The following is a 17906-nucleotide window of genomic DNA, read 5'->3' as shown; positions in this document are numbered from 1 at the left end:
TGAAGATGAGTGAATGAGCTGCAGCACCTATATTGCCTGAGTCCCCACAACCAGTCCACAGAATAATAACATGGTGCTATTCACAATAAAAACTATCTGCAGAAATTACTTCAGATGCTCCAAAATAATTCAGTATTTATAAACCTAAAGGTACAAAATTAAAACAACACTTTTATAGATGAATGTGTAGTTAATAACATTGGGATTGGTACCCAGCACTGCAGTGATGTTTGATGTGGAATGAGCTTGAAGTACAGCATCATTACCATTTCAAGATCTTCACAGTGCTTCTCAAGTAGTTAAAATATAAATTTTAAAATTAAAAATGCCAGCAACATATGTCAAATAATTTCAAGCAGCTTTTTGTTTAGAAGCTTATAATATGTTCGATGACTTTTGTCTAGTTTCTGGGACATCTTCACAGAAGAGGAAGTTATTGGCTGTGCAGCATGAACTTGTATCAGTGGATGATACTTTTTGGATATATCGATAACTATTACACAAGATGTTATTTCTTAAGTCTTGTTTGTCTCTTGTGTAAGCTGAATTTTAAACAACAACGCATGGGAAAAAGCAGGGAAGAACGGGCAATGGTCATGTCAGGACCATTGAAAGATAAATTGTAGCATGGCAAATCTGAGTCTTTAGCATCACAAAGGTTAAGGCACAGAGCGATGCAGGGAACTTGAGGTGTTTCATGGGACATTCATTATTCCTTAAAGATAGACATGATCCATAGAAAAATAAATAGACCAGTTGTAACTTGACAAGATTTTACAAGTTCACTTAATTGATCTGTTTCCTCTCTTTGCATCTTTCAGAGCAGTAATAATTCCTGACTATATGTACCAGTGGCAAGAAGCCAGTTTGACAAGTTCAAAGAAGGAATTTGGATTTCAACTTAAAACTCCCCCAAGGGCATCAAGAACTGCTGCAAGAAATGGAGCAAATATTAGATGTGTGGCAAATATGCTAACCACTGTTGTTGATGGATGTAGAAATGTAGCTTCTTTGAGGATATTTAGAACCAAAGTAATTATGTGCTTTTTAGGTCTTGTTGAGCCTGAGATAATTTCATGACCATCATTTGTTGTCATGCAAACTGACACTGAGTGCATGTCCAAGCTGCTTGGTCAGACAAAGTTCTATCTGTAGCTGACCTCAGACTAGTCTTTGTGAAATTGCCATCATTTTGGCCATCTGAGAGCAGACCAAAGAAGGGAAGTATTGCCAGGAGAACTTCTTAAGACAGAGAAACCTTGCTTAACCTGTCCAAATTTCATGAACCTTATCTCAAGAAAACTCTGTGCATAGTTACTTAACAGTAACATCTCTAGTGGATATGGAAGCCAAACATCTGGAAAACTAAATAAGATAAAGTGCCTGGCGAGGATTTCTAGCATAATGGGAACGTTCTGGTAAATATGGAGAATGGTTTCTCCTGGAGATTAAAACGATCCCCTTGGTGCACAGACTGGTGGCCACTAACAGGATGCTCTAGGTACTGGTGGATTGTTCAGGCTCAGGTAATTACAATGACATTGTTGATACTTCTTTTTTGCAAATATTTTCAAGTTATAAGTGTTCTGCTACTACAAACTGAAAGCAGGCAATTTTGCTTAAGAGTAGTAATTTAAAAACTTCAATCAACTAAGTGTACAATGCCTAAAACCATGACGCTACTCTTGGTTTCATGGTTCAGTGCTCAAAGTTCGTAGAAAGGAGAGTGGTTCTACACTGAAAACCCTTGAGAAATGCTAGTCTCAATTGTCTGTTTACAAATGACATTAATTGCAGAATGCCCAGGCATAGTAACCACATGGAAAACTTGCATGCTTTTGCATCAATTTAAGTTAGTTAATAAGATGATAGATTAAAATGTTCTTTATTCTAACCCTAAATTTGAAAATGAAGCATTGCTATGAATCTCAAATCTATACTCCTGTTGTAGTGCCTCTTTCGGTTTTTTGTACTGGCTATTTTAGTTGTTTACAAAGGCCCTGCAAGCACATTTACAGAGTTTTAAAGGATAAGAAAATTGCATCTTGACCAATATATAAAAAATATAGTCCATATCTAATATATTACATAACTTATTATACTTACAACCCCAAAAAGATATTGAAAAAGTGATTGCAGGCTGGGCAGACTTTAGTTGGAAGGAGAAAGATTTAACTACTTTGTTTTATGGTATAGAAAATGTTCCTGAGTTGAAATCTTCTGACATCTTTGTTATTTTTTTTCTCTTTAGAATTTTATCCACTTCCTTGTAAGTGCTTTCCTTCCTGGATTCTTGAGCCACTAGAGGTACTCTTTCAGCCATCTTACCTCTGTTTTCAGTTTTATCATCCTTTTCTGTTCTACAGGCTATTCACTGTTCTTTTTCAAAACTCAGTGATTTCCTTAGCAATCTGAACCAAAGTTATACATCTGGGCCATGTTGGTGGCTTCCCATTATTGGCATGCAGGTAGTCAAGTCCCGGAACAAGTTACAGAAGGGTAAAGAAAGAGAGACCTACGTTGTCTACCATTTCATATTCCCCATCAGAACAAGGTAAGTGAAACAAGGAATAGAAATGACGGCATAGACTTTCCTATATGCTAAAATTTCACTTTAGAAAATCTTGTAAATGATATTTGAAAGAACTTCTGAGGTAGATCCTTCAAGCTTTTCTTGATTCCTGCCAAATAGGATTGTTGCTGTTATTCAGATTACTCTGTACCTGTCAGATGATCCTGAAGTACAAGTGCAATATGTTTGAAAAGCTAAGTAAGATTCCCTGCAATGAGTTTGAGTTCACTTTTGGTTGACCATTAACCATTCATAAACACAATGGTCCCTTGCATTGCCCTGGTTTGGGATAGTTCATTATAAACCTTACCGTAATGGCTCTTATTTTTCAAAATTTTGTGTGGAATTGAGCAATATTTTAAACCTTACACAAATCTCAGATAGTTTTGAAGGAAGATCTGGAGATCTCTAGTCTATGCACTGCTTAAAGCAATCCTGGCTTGAAAACTGGATCAGGTTGCTCAGAGCCAGTTGTCTAGACTAACTTTGAAAACCTGAAAGGATGATGTTCGCATAAAATCTTTAATCAAGATGATCCAGTATTTGGCAGAATTTTTGTTTCAACTTGTGCCTATTGTTGCCTTTTGTTCTTTGTAGTTGACGTCTGAGAAGAGTCTGATGTCATAGCCTCCGCAACCCTTCTTCACAGAGTGAAAGATAGTAGTCACATTCCCATTTTGTGTTCTTTCTTCACTATAAGAAGTCCAACTTCTTTAATTTCATATTAGATGCAATGCACTACAGATCCCCTCACTTACACTCCTCTGGACTCTTAAGCATGACATCACTCCTGTACTGGGATGCCCAGACTAGAGAGAGTGCTCCAGAAGTGGCCTCACATGATCAGCAAGGAGAATAACCACTTCCTTTGACCTTCTGACTGTGATATTGTGCATACAGCCCCAGGATGCAGTTGGTCTTCATCTATAGTCACACTGCTGCCCTATGTTCAGTTTGGTATCCAATGGGACAACTGGACTTTCCTGTTGGCTACTAGCATATTCTGTAAACACAGTTGCAGGACTTCGTGCTTGTCTTCATTGAACTTCTCAAATGAGGTTCATGCCTGTTGAGGTCCCTCTTGATGGCAGACTTGTACTCCATTTTATCAGTTGTAGTAAATACAATTTTTTTTGAAAATATATTAAAAAAAACCAACCAGATAATAAGCTTGCATAGTTTGCAAATATTTTTCATTGTTCTCTTCCCTAAAATGATGTCAGTAGGAATATAGTAGAACTTCTTATAGCCAAGAAAAAGCAGTTTTGAAGCTTGAGACAAACTTTATACGGTTACATTCATTCAGTGTTGTGTAGAGTCAGATTTCCAGTTGCTGTGTGTTGTTATTCCTCACACTGGCTTTTTTCTTCTTTCCTATCGTTTTTCTCCCCTTACTTTTGGAAAAGAAGGAGAGATGTGAATAAAATACAAAGTTCTCCCAGAACAGTGGGAAAATCACCCTTTACGTCAGCAGATCAGCGTTCTCTTCAGTATTTCAGCTTCCCTGCTGTAAAAAGAATGACTTCAGCTGAGAGAATAGAGTGAATGAAGAACACATCAGATCATTTTATAGCTTACATTGTTAAACATAACAAAGCCATAAAAGACTTCAAAAATTATATAAGTACACAAGACCTTTGCAATAGAATAACACATTTTGCACTTTATATTCATTTTGACTTCTAATTTGTCTAAAGTCCTGCAGAGGGAAGCATTTATGTTTTGATAAAAATGGGCAGCATATATGTTTAGTGCACTTAGGTGGTCATGTTTGCACAGGCAATAAGAATTCTAGTTTAATCTTGTCTAATCTAGATGAGAGAGCTTCAGAGCAAGAGATCTCACGTCCATTCAGTGAAGGAGGCACTTATCTCTCAGAATTCTTAAAAGGAACATTATTTCCAGATGCCTTATGCTTATATTGTGTCCTCATTTAAACTCAAATGTCAGAAAGCAATTAACCATTTTCATCCTTGCTTCTGGCTAAATGCAGTCAGAATGAAGCTTCCTCATTTTCAGAACATTTGACATAAAGGACTAAATTTCCACTTCGTTGCGTGGGCTTCATCCCTCCACCTCCTATTAACATTAATGGGGATCGCTTCTCTAAATCCCCTGTAGTACATTGCAAATCTCTTCCTGCTTATAACTCGAGGTCATGTTTTTGTTTCTCCCTGGATTGTGTCCTAAGGGGATTATTTCCATTTTTATGCCCAATGCTTTCATATAAAATCGAAGGACATGGTTTTAACATTTCTAGGCAGTATAATTTGCTTTTCATGAGTATAGGAGCTTCATGATTATTATGTTGCAGTTTTCCTTTTAAACCTGCTCACACCAAGAGACATTTCTTCTGCCTCACAAACAAAAACAAACAAAAAAATAAAGTACACCCCCTTGAACTTCTTATTCTGTGTTATTCAGTTACTTCTACGCTTGCTTATTCAAGATCCAGAATATCAATCTGCAGCTTATACTGACTGACATCTAGCAAGAATATGTGGCATTGGAAGTGTACTCAGGTCTTGTTTTGGTGTACTGCTGGGAGTGTCAAGGAAAATTTGGGAAGAGCTCTCAAATTTCATAGCATGCAAATACTCCTGTGGAAAAACATTGCTTTGGGTGTGCATAAGGTGTGTTACTGACTTGTCTACTCAGCCAGAGGTTTGTAATAGCAATTAAATATGGAGGTACATGGACGTATCTGCTGATCACAGCTGGTATTCAGGGTGGAGGAAAGCTGCAGCAAGAGATGAAATAAGAAAGCTGTGCAAGCTTTAAGGCTTTATGAATTGCCTGAAATGTCTAGCATGCCTGGAGGGCAAAATACACATGCTGTGCTAAAAGGCTGTTTACAGGAGTCCATAAAACATGCCTGGGAACTATCCTGGGCATTGATGTCAATTGGATACTGAATGCAAAGGAGTTATCTTACTCTCCCAAGCTATTTACCTACACACCAACTGCACGTGTGGAGGGGGCGGTCCCTGTCAGATGCTCACTCTTGAACCATACCTGGGAATCAGTTATTTGGCACAGACTGGTTTGGGCTTGAATTGTCCCACAGACAGTCCACCTGTGCAGGTGAAGTCTACAGTAGAGAAGGCATCACTGTTATAAACCCAGCTTTCACTGTAACACTTGCAGTGTTAGATGAATAAGTGCCATGAAGGAGATGTGTCAACTCAGACTTTACCACATCTGGCAGCCAAGGTTCAAAACTGACTGAGGGATCTAACTTCATGTATGTCCATCTGACAACTTTTGTTAACACCAAGGCTTTCCTGTCCTTGTTGCTGTTGTCACTCTTATCCATCATTTTATGATGTGGACAGACCATATATGCCTTAGATTTCAATTTTGATTTTAAAAACCATTTGGGTGTTCAGCTGCCTAAAACTTCCAGAAAATGAGTAGAATACTCATTAGTATACTCTTTAGTCAGAAGGAAGAGTCCTGACTGATGAATGACTCACACTGCACAGAGAAATCTTAAATACAATTATTCTGTCTAACAGTCGTTCTACTGGTTTAAGTAATAACTGCTGGAGCTGGTTACAGAACAAACATGCACTTCTAAATAGATGAAAAATATTTAATAAGAGAAAGATCTGTTGTATGTATGCCTGAAAACCACATCCATCATACTTTAATTGAAAAGTAACGAGATGCTCCTACCTTTCTCTTTCTCAATTCCAACTAAATACTTGAATTTTTGAAAAAGTGGAGATCACATGCAGGTATCTTTTAGCTTAGTTTAAAGCTAAGATATGTGATAGCGTGTATGTGTTTCAATAGTTACCTTATTTCTTTCATGGAGCTTTGAACCAGATTCTTTAGATGCTAGAAAAGATTGAAGTGCAAGTCCCTAAAAATCAGGAATAAGTCACTCAGACCTTTCATTTTTAGAAGAGTGTCAAGAATCACATTTTTGAGACTGAATACGTTGCTGCTGGCTATTAAAAGTCACTGGTAACTGCAGTTACATCATTCATTTATCATTGTCTTCCAGCACTTCAGAGCATAATTGTTTTTTGCCACATGTTTCAAAGGATTTGAAGCCGAGTTTCAAGAAAAACCTGGAGGTGCAGGCTTATGACAGCTGTATCCCAATAATGGAACAAGTTAAATCCTCAGGAAATGCTGGTGGCTCCTCTTAATTATCTGCACAGTGAGAGTCCAACTGACTGCACTTTTCTTCCTTCATATTTTTCATTCATATTATATTCTTTTGGGGCATACTCACTAAACATTAATAAATTATGTTCATCCGTCTATTGCAAGTGACATTTTAACTACCGTCTCTCTGTAGCACCTCTGGCTGTGTTAAGAGTAACTGCTGTGGTGCCAAAGATGCCACCTTCTACAGTGCTCAGGTGAGTTGTATTGAACTTGAGATGACAGACCATGGCCAGCTTTAAAATCAATGAGGAAACCTAAGAGTTACATCCAGACTGTGAGAGCTATACGCTTTCCATATATAATATGGAACAAAGTCATTTTCTTTCAGTTCGACCCCTATTTTGGCCCTCCAAAGGATACAGTTTAAACAGAGGGCCTGTTATTCCTTTTTATTCTTGTCCTGTTATTTCCTGTGCTGTGCTGATGTAAGGAAAACAGAAGCAAAAATATAGAAGGGGCAGATGAGGAAGTATTTGCATTCCAGCTGCTTATGGTTTTCTTTTTAATTCATTCTTTGTTACTTGAGATTTTAAAACATTCTTGTGATTAAAAATAGTAAGGTAATGTTTTTAGGATATCAGCCTATCACTTATAAGACATTTTTTAAGGAACTAAACTCACTGCTGGATACTTTTCGCAAGTAATCACTGAAGGAGATTGCTTTGGGGGATGCCAAAATCTCCTTTATTTTCAGAGCCTCTGCTAGAAATGTCCACAGGTTTAACAAGCTCAGTGATGGATAGAAATGAATGAACTAAACAACCTCTTGAGATCCCTTTTATTTCAGTTTTGTTGACATTTGTATGAGTTAAATCAGAAAGATGAAGCAAAAAGAAGTGGAATTTGTCAGGAAGAGAGAGGACAAAAACCAGAACTTCCTTTCTCTTGGGTTTTTAAAGTCTGTAGAGTGAAAATCTGAAAAAATTCTGCGTGTGAAAAACAAGATTTGAGCAAGTTGACCAAACAAAATACTGCCCCTGGAAATCTGCACAGATATTAAACAAAATAACGTTATGGATTTGGTTACTTCCTTCCTAGTGGCTTTACTTACAGTGACTTGAAGATGCTTAGGAACCATGAGAAACAGATTTGTTATCTTCCTTGTAGAGAAAAGGTTCCTCTTGTTTTTCTTCAGATATTGGAGTTCTGATATTATTATGAGATAAAATTCACAATAAGCAAGTCAGATTTCTAAGTCCCCTTATCTCCTACAAAACTAATGTAGCTTTCCACAGTGTTAACAATGTGTTAACAATGTACAGGATCCATGTAAGAGCAAGTGATTCAACATCTTGCAAGAAAGAGACATTTTCTTTCTTTCTTATTATTTTTTTTTTTGAAGATATGATGCAAGGTTGTATATTGACTTTTAAAGACCAGTTTTGTTACTCTTGCTTCACCTATTTCAGAATTATTTCATGACTAAGATGTACTTCCTCTACTTCATTAAAATGCTGGAAATCAGGGCAGCAAGCTCAGAGGAATGTTGCCAGGACTCACTGCTTGTGCTTCTGAGACCTTTCTCTGCACACTTGAGTGAGTTCTGCTTCTTCCTTTTGTTTGTTGTCAGTGTTTGCAATGTGGTTTGGTGGACATCTGGTCCAGGAAAAAAAAAAAAAAGTGAAGGGAGGATAGAGAGAAGAAAAATAGGTCAGAGCTGAATAAAGCTGACTTTTTTGGTTATCCCTGAAGAGTGCAGGCAGTTGGACAAGGTGATTTCTGAATGTCCTTCTCAACTAAAGTATTCTATTCTAGTCTTGTCTATAAAGGAAATGTGTAAAACAGTAACATATGAAATAAAAGTGAATTAGATGCCATTTAAATTGCCTTGTATGTTTTATCTTTATAGTGTAGCACATATTAACATCTGTCTGTATATACTGTCCCATAATAGTAATGACTGCACACACTTTTAAAAAATGAATAATTACAAACAGTCATTTTCAGCAAAGGCGTGCTCAGTGGAAACTTGGAAAACAGTAAATAATTCAGGCTTTAGAGCCCATCTCTGACAAAGAAACATACAGTACAGGCATTGTTACAACGACATTCAAGAAGGTCAAGTGTTCCCATGGACTGCTTAAATGAATGCTTGCTCTGCTTTTCAGAGAAAGCCTAGACTTGACACAGACTGCAATTAATATCTTTGCCCTTTGGTTTTTAGTTTGTGAAATAAGAATACAGAAATCCAAAAATTCTCTCCACATAAAGAATATGTAGCTCTAAGTTCCCTCATGCTTTTTAAAGTAACTCATGCTCTTTGAAGAACTAGAAAAAATGTTATCAAATGAAAATGTGATTGTTTGCATCCATTTTTCTATAGATGATATAAGGCAGTGAAGAATCTGACTCCTGATATTTTCTGTTTAATATGAGCAAAACACTCAATGCTGTTTGTAGAAAGTGGAAAGAGGTAAAGTCTCCAAAGAACTCACTGAAGGAAATACCAACTTCTAGTGAATAAAGTGTGCTAGACCAATACAGAATTTCTTACTTATATAAGAAGTTCTTATTCCAAGAATGATGTGGATTGGGAGAGACCTTTAAGATAATCTAGTTCCAATGCCCTGTTATAGGCAGGGACACCTCTCTCTAGATCAGGTTGCTCAAAGTTCCATCCATCCTGGCCTTGAATGCTTCCAGGGAGTGGGCATTCACAACCTCACTGGGCAACCTGTTCCAGTGTCTCACCACTCTGAAGTAAAGAATTTCTTCCTAATACCTAGTATAAATCTACCCTCTTACAGTTTAAAACCATTTCCCTTTGTCCTGTTGCTACCTGCCCTTATAAAATGCCCCTCCCCAGCTTTCCTGTATTTGTTTTTTAATTCAATATTCAGTATTACAGAGAGAACAGCAGTAGTATCACTGGACTGATGATTTGCTTGTTTCATGTACTTCTGGAAGCTAATAGGATTCATGCTGACTCTTTTTCTCTGGATTATTATTGCATTGACAAATTCTGTGCTGCATCAGGTTTTTCATATTGGTCTGTGGAGACGCTTGCTACTTATGGAATCGTATTTCAGAATCCAAGTCATTAAACAAAGAGAGAAGAGTACTTTTTAGCATATCTTGTGCAAAATCTGTTAGAGAAACTGTCGATAGGTGTGACAAAGATAAAGAGCTTATGTTTCGAGTTTATTCTGGACCTGCTTACATAAGCTTGAGGAGATTCATATTATGTGGCAAATGTTGGCATTTCTGTGCGTACTGCAGCAAGCTCAGATGTGAGCTGGTAATAAGAACTATAAAATTAGTTCTACCACTGAATTACCAATTTTCTATAATCTTCTGTCAGCTCTTTTCTGAAAAAGACTGAAAGAGTAAGGACTGGGGTGTAAATATTTGATAAGTCTACAATGAATTATTATTGTTGACTTGTGAAGATATGATTTTATGACTCCATTTATAACCCCTGATTTAGAAAGAGAAGTAATAAACAAAAAGAAAGAACTAAAATAAAATGCACTTTTGGTCTTAACTGGGTGTGCAGGCAAAGTGATTGGCAAACTGATTTACTTGTGATGACTTTTTCTTTTTAGAAAGAATCTGACAGATCCTGAGAGTAAAACCATTGCAACGCACATAAGGAATCATGCAGAAAGAAATGATCATGTGCTTCAGATAACTTCAAGGAGAAGCTCTTATACAGCCTTATACACAACTACGTGTGGAGGTAATAATCAATTAAAGGCTTTCATGAGTTAATTACAAATAGAGAAATAAAAGCATTTTTTATTTTCACTTCCCAAGACGATGTCAAGCTCTAATCCTTTGGTGAAGCTCTCTACTTGGTAATGTGACCCTTAAACTGAAATATGAGCTTTCTTTGGGAATCTGAATTAGTGTGCAGACCTTGCTCTGGCCTTTAGCTGACGGAAGGGAGGGTTTTTACTGAGGATGGTTATGGGTTTGTTACAAAAAATTAGTTCAAGAAATTGAGTTTTAATCATTTTATGTCATATACAACTAAGTGAAATTAGTCTTTTTTTATAAATAGTAGTTTTCATAGGACAAGAACAAAATTAGTAGCTAAGAATAAATACATATTTTAACTTAACCTTTCAGTAAAACATATATGACACCCAATACAAGGTTTAATCTTCTTTCCTCTGAATGTTCATTTGCAGCAGACCCTTTTTCCGTCCTTATATCCCTTCCGAAAAAATCCCTCCATATTCATGGATGCTTAGCATGGCTTTTGACCTTAATGTTTTATCAAGTGAAGACAGACAAAGCCATCTATCCATTTCATATTTAATGCTGTGAAATGACTCAATAGTCTGAGTTTGTTTAGACTGTACAAGTATGTAAGAATAATTATCCAAGCACTGTATCTAGATGAGAACTGCACTCCAAATTGGATTTAGAATAAATGTAATAAATAATTAATGTGAATGTAATATATAGTGTACACTTTGCATACATTCTCTATACATGTGTGTAGCGTGTATAGTGCACGTGCAGCACTCATGTATATATGCTGTTTCTAAGACATGTAGCAGTTTGCCATGCTCACAGGGAGTTTTTCTAATCACATTAGCATTTTGAGTAGGTTTGAATATGTCCAAGACCCTGAAAACAGCTGCACTGATATCTGTGTTCAATACTCGTTTTTTTGTATACTTCTATTATATTCATATCTGTAGCCATAAAAACCATTTTCTGTATTTAAATAACTCTTTGATGCTGGTGGCTGGACTTGTCACTTGAGTAAGGTCAGCTGAAGAGAAATAGTCTTTCTTCTCTTTAAGATTATAATAATATACTTACTGTTTCATATAAAGTCAATTTACACAGCCCAGTGATGCCAAAGAAGACTTATTACTGATCTTTTCTATTTGTCATGCAGAAAATTTCAAATCATTTTAATGTTGGACTTAATAGATAAGGTTTTTGGGTGATGAAAGACTAACCCTCCCAGCTGGCTCCTGTTGCAAGAGCCTCAGCCCCATACAGCCCTCATGTTGCTTTGCTCCTTGCTTTGAGCCTCAGAAGTAGCACTTTCTGTGTGTTCCCTGACCTTCCCTTCCTGTTTTTTTCCTCTGTTCCTCCTCAAAGTTTGCTTCAGAGTTTTACTGTTCAGGTATGCAGGGTTATTCTCCTAATTCACATCCTCACACCGCTCATGGTCAGTAGAACCCATTGTGTCAGTGTTGTCTTTCAGACTTCCTTTCATATACTTCTGCCTCTCTGGTACATTTTCTTTATAGCTTCTCCTTGTCTTCTCTTGTATGGTATGAGCTTCACTCTCCCACTACACTTTTTTCAAATTCAGTTTATCTTTTCTAATCACAGCTGACAAAAATATATGCATTCCATGTACTGTGTAACCTGTAATTCTGCGATAACACATTTCCCTGTCTCCTTAAACATCTTATGATATAATTTCTCTTTCTTAAAATGTAACCTTGTGTTGACTGCACATAATTATGGTGTCAGTGACTAGATTTCCAGGCCTCTGCCCTTGGCTCCTTTCTTCCTTCAGAGTCCATCTCTTTTGAAGAGAAGTGAAACTGTCCTATGTCTTGCGATATTTATCTAGTCAAAGAAATGAATAATTGATTAAAGAGAAGTGTAGCTTATAATTTTCCTGGCCAACACAGTTAAAAATTTATGGTCATAAAAGTAATGAAAAGTCTATTTGGTAAAAATGCAACCTAACAGCTTATAAAAATTAAACAAACTCTTTAAAGAAACTTGAATAATTACAGAGAAAAGAAGTGGGAAAAAGAAGATGCATTAAAATGGTATAATGATCACTTGCTAATTCTGGTTACCCATCCTACTGGCTAATTGACCCTGTGTATATTCCTCTGTGTTAATCATCACGCATTGTGTATCATAATAGCTAAGAATACCAGCATTTTCTTTTACTGCTATTTTTAGTAGGGTTTAACATTAGTAATCTTTGAATTCTTTGGTATTTATTAAAATGTCTTTCTGTTAGAGGAGTTTCATACATTTTATTTCTTTCCTAATTAATGGATAGTTTGTGTAGTACAATGAAAACTGTGCCACTAGCTGCTTATAAATAGATAATACCAACTTAACTAGTTACGTTCTGACTTACACTCACGAGTAATATTATGGATGAATTCCATGGGCTCTGAGCAAAATAAATGAGCAGTGGGAAAAGTAGTGCTGCCTTGGAATGAGATGATAAGCATAATATTTTTTTTAAATCTGTTTAGAAAACTGCAGCCTGGAGTGCCATGTAGCCACATTAAGAATATTTTAACAGATGCTGGTGCAAATCTAATATTTAAATCCAGCCTCATCTTTAGAATTATATTCTAATTTACTCAGAGTTTCCTTTTTCTATCTGTGTGTGCTGTGTATGCTGGAGAACGCATTACTGCAACTATCTTCATCAAAAGGGATTCCATAATGGAGTTTAACAATGATCATAGTCATGTAAATATATTCCTTTCTGAGTGGTGAATCAATGCACAAATAAAACTTTGTGCAAGGAATGGAACTGTTTCTTCTTGTTTCAGAGATGTAAGAAGACTAGGAAATCTTCACCGAGAATGAAGTGCGTATCACGAAGATTTTCTAGGTCCAGTTTATCTTTTACAAGAAAGAAGGGAACCCATATTTGGTCTTGCTGTGAAAATGGAGAACTGAAATGTGCAATCAACAGGAGCATGCATAAGGAGAAAGCAAAGTTTCAGGCTATATACCCTGTGGATATACCTCTAAACTTTGAACATGTTCTCTGCTTAACTCCCTGTTAACTTCCTCAGTATGACATGACCTGATGGCTGAGATTCTTAAGAGGCTAAGGAAAGTCTTAGTAAGGTAAAATTGTTATCCAATTAGTCTTAAGTAGATACCACATGAGTTAAGGACTTGGGCTGCAAAATAACTCTTTCATGAATACAGGTTCTGACCGTTGATTGTTATTGCTTGAGAATTTAGTGGCAGTATTTTTAGAAGTATAAATCTCTCCCTCTCTAGGTATTTTCTCCAGTGTCTGTATTACTGCTTGTTTAGTTCCACCTTCTCCTATACTGAAAGGGAAGACTCAAATGTGCAGATCAGCTTCTCACGACATGCACATATGCCAGAGTAGACCAAGTGGATATCTTCTCTCGCAGGACTTGCCTGCTTCAACCAGTTAAAACTAAAATGTCTTTGGCATTTATAGTAGAAAACACCTTCTTGTTAATACTGTTCTCAAGAGCTTTTCTCTAAGGCTCTAGACTAGCTACTCTCTATTATCTTTCACAGCTTGAGCTATTCTGCAAGGTTAATAATTTTAAAAGTTACCCCACAAAATACCTGTCTGAAATTCAAATGCACTTAATATCATTTTAATAAAAACTGAATATGTAGATTTTTTTCTCTGCCACAACCTAGGTCAGTTTCCTTTTTTAACAAATTTTCAAACAATGGAAAAATGGTTCTGTTATCAGTGAAGATCCTCTTTAGTGGGGTCTGTTGTGATAAAACAAGGGGAAATTATTTCACACTAAAACAGGGGATGATTAGATGGTGTATAAGGAAAAAGCTTTCACAATAAGGATGTGAGTCACTGGAATAAGTTGCCCAGAGAGGTGGTGGATCCACTGCTTTGTAGAGAAACTGCAGCATTGGTAATTAGAATTACTATGTGAAAAATACATATTTAGAATTCTTAGAAGTCAGGGTGCATAATGTTGCAAAGGCTCCTGGCTGGGGAAGCTTTGTGTGCTGTGATGGTTGTGCTGAAATCTGTACACTGGGGACTTATTAGGAATTTTTCCTATTTGTTGTTATGTGAAGTATGAACACTTTACTTCCTAAAATTAAGGAAAAGATTCCTCTAATCATGTTGTTTTTGAAAGAACGCTTATGCAATTAAATGGCCAGGGATAAAAAAATATCTCAATAACCTTTGCAATAGAGGGATATATCTACATAAAGTGTTTCTGAAGAGGCATGCTCCAGGCCAGACTGCAACCAGCTATTAACTGTGGTGTTGCCAAGCAACACCACCCTGCTTTCTTAAAATTAAAATGAGTTCCTCTCTCATTTTGCAGAGCAATGGGGTTGAAATGAAGGGAACACAGAAGCCTTAGAAGTGAAAAATCTGGAACTTTTCATAGTTACTTATTCCTTGTGAAGTTGAATGATTTATGAATTTTATTATTCAGTAGCAAAAAGATTTATTTATTGTGGATGCTGCAGTAACATTTGAGCAAGTGTGTGTGTGTTATGTGTAGCATACTAGCATTTCTGTATAGATTTATCAAAATCAAATTACAAATTCTTACTTTTCCTGCTGTTACTACACAGTTCTGTGCGAGTGCAGTTCTCTTTCTATCATCTCATATCGCACTGGGATGAAGGTGGTGATAATGGGCAGCTAACAAAGCTAGGACAAATGCAGATGATGACCTCTTGCAAAACATAGAACACGTTGCATCATAAAACAATAACCACATTGCAGATGAATTGCTCCCTCACAGTATTACCCAAATTAAACAGCTAGTGAAGTGTCCGGATGAGGAATGTGAATTCATAAACTAGTTAGAAGCCTCATAATACACAGGGAAATAAGACTGTAAGAAGAAGGCTCTTCCATTTTCTGCTTGAGAAATTAGAATGTAGAACTCTGCAGAGTGAAAGCTTGGATGTGGAGCTGAGAAATGCATTGGGAATCTCAATTAGGGATTCCCAAAAAGGAGGGCTACACTATACTCCTTTGCTACCTTTCTATTGTACCTTTCCATGAATGAGAGATATCGACTGGCAGATTTTTATGACATATTTACTCCACTAGGTCTTGAATAAAGAAATGAGGTAATCAAATTTACTTGGCTTCTTGTTTTTGGAATACTGGGAGTGTACTAGAAATCTGAGATATAGAAATTTGATTTTTGATTAATTCTTTGAGACATGTGACTAAATATAGACCTCAGAAAATCCAGAAACTCAAAGGGATGAATTCAGCTATGAATTGAGGGTGTCCACATATGAGACAGATACCTAAGCACCTGGGATGGATTCAAAAGAGGAAATGTATTTTAGTGAGTTATCCACCTCATACTCAAAGGATGGATTAGACACCAATATTTAACTAGTTCTTACAGTTCAGCTGTCTAAATATAGGTGTCTGAGTGAAGATCTAGATCACCTCATGATAATTAGATAGTAGCTCACAAACTAAGTCATACACACTTGATATCTGAATGTTAGGATTAATGTTCTTTGTGGCACAGAATTCAGTTGTATAAACAGTAGTACCAACTCCCATTCCACATCTTTGTAGATATTCACCCGACCGTTAGATACAATTCTTGAAGGATACAGTCCTCCATTCTCCTGCCATTTCATTTCACTCACACATCTTGGACATTGCATGATGTCTAAAATGGTCCTGGATGCTTTTGTTTAGGTGGAAGATGCCCTGGCATCCAAAACTTCTCTCTGCTTGTAGAGAAACCTGCTACCACTTTTCTGAGGATCTGCGTAGTGCAACTGTAAAGCAAAAAGTGTGATAAATCTCATTAATCTTCAAAATCTAGAAGTGTAGCAGCAGGTTTCTGTTGCTAAGCATACTTGGCTAGGGCCATTTCAAACACACAGTATTATCTGAACACTTGGGATAGGCCAGGTAAGTATTAGGACTGGTCTGGAAACAAAGTGGGCTGACTTGATGGATTTAAAACAGTAATAGGAATCAGTGTTAAGGTAACTGAATCCCATTCTAAGCATCTATCATTGCAATTGTCTACAGTTAGGCAAGATAACCATGGCAGAAGTTTCCCAGTTAATTTTGTCTTAATCATGTCTTCTTTTTTAATTTTGAGCTACTTAAGAAAAATAGATACATTTATATGGAGAACATTCTTTTGACACTATCAATACCCATAACTTGTTCAAGAGAGGTAGAATTCCACTTGAAGATTTTGTAAATAGTTTTGGTTCATGCAAATTATAGACTAAAAGCTTGCAAATGCAAGGCTATTCACTCCAGTAAAAAGAAAAAAAGGTGTGTGAAGAGGTGATACCACAAGATTCGCTGACAGTTTTCATAACTATATAAGCATTACTGTTGTGCTGAATATTCTTTATAGAGGGTAACAACCTCCAAGGTTGTAAACTAATGAAATTTAATAGTCTAAGATAGAGTGACATTTCTTTTGCTGACATTATGTCATGCTCTCTGATCTACTCTGCTGCTTGCACTGCTCGGTAAAGGTGAAAATTATTTCTTATTTAATTTATCTAAAGTTCGCTCCAGTGATGATGTTTAAGGAAGGTTAATTAGTGAGGTGTCAATTACTGTGAAAGCACTATGCAGCAGATGGCAGGATTTCCAGGAGTGAAAATATACTCCATTTTTGCATTGCTTGTGATCACTAGTGCTTAGCAGTATTTTTAAAACTGAAAAAAAACCCAAAACCACAAAACGAACAACAAATAAACTATATATAAATTACAGATAATTACTCTTTCCCATAAGCAAAACAAAGAAACATTCTTCAGGTACAGACAACACAGTCATAATTGTATGAGTGGAAGCCACTTTCCACAGTAACTTTTCACTTCATCTGTCAGTTTTCTCCAGAATCTTACAGGAAGTCATCTGACATTAGCCCCTTTTTTAATGTGTGAAACTAAATAGAACATCTCTACTTTGCCAAAAGTGATTAAAGTAGATGTGGGACTTTCAAGAAAAAAAAAAAAAAGATGGGAAAGGAGTATTAGTATTACCAAAATTGAAAGATCCTATTACAGTGTAGCTAACATAGGACATATAGATAATTATATTTCAGAGAAAGCTTCTATTCAATATTGACACTTTTTTTTGTGTGTCTGTGTGTCTGTGTGTTTGTGTGAGATATGAAAATATGAGAATTTTTTCAGTCATCACTCGTGACTGATTTATATCTCTAATGGTCTATTTAACTCTGTGAAGAACAAGTATGTTTTTAAGTATGAGTTACTCTCTTAGCCAAACCACACGATCACAGGGTGCTTGAGGCTGGAAGGCACCTCTGGAGATCATCCCATTGAACTCCTTGCTCAAAACAGGCCAGCTGCTCAGGACTGTGGTCAAATACAGATCTGAACTGTGGTGATTCCCATGTTTGTCATACTCTCTGTCGAGTTATTTGGGCTTGAATGGGAGTGTAATAAGAAAAACTGATATAAA

Source organism: Cyrtonyx montezumae, unplaced genomic scaffold (genome assembly GCF_038088225.1).
Source record: "Cyrtonyx montezumae isolate F1298 unplaced genomic scaffold, pur_monq_1.0 scaffold_3, whole genome shotgun sequence".
Classification (NCBI taxonomy): domain Eukaryota; kingdom Metazoa; phylum Chordata; class Aves; order Galliformes; family Odontophoridae; genus Cyrtonyx; species Cyrtonyx montezumae.
The sequence above is the reverse complement of the archived record's forward strand: the minus strand, read 5'-3'. Positions refer to the sequence as shown.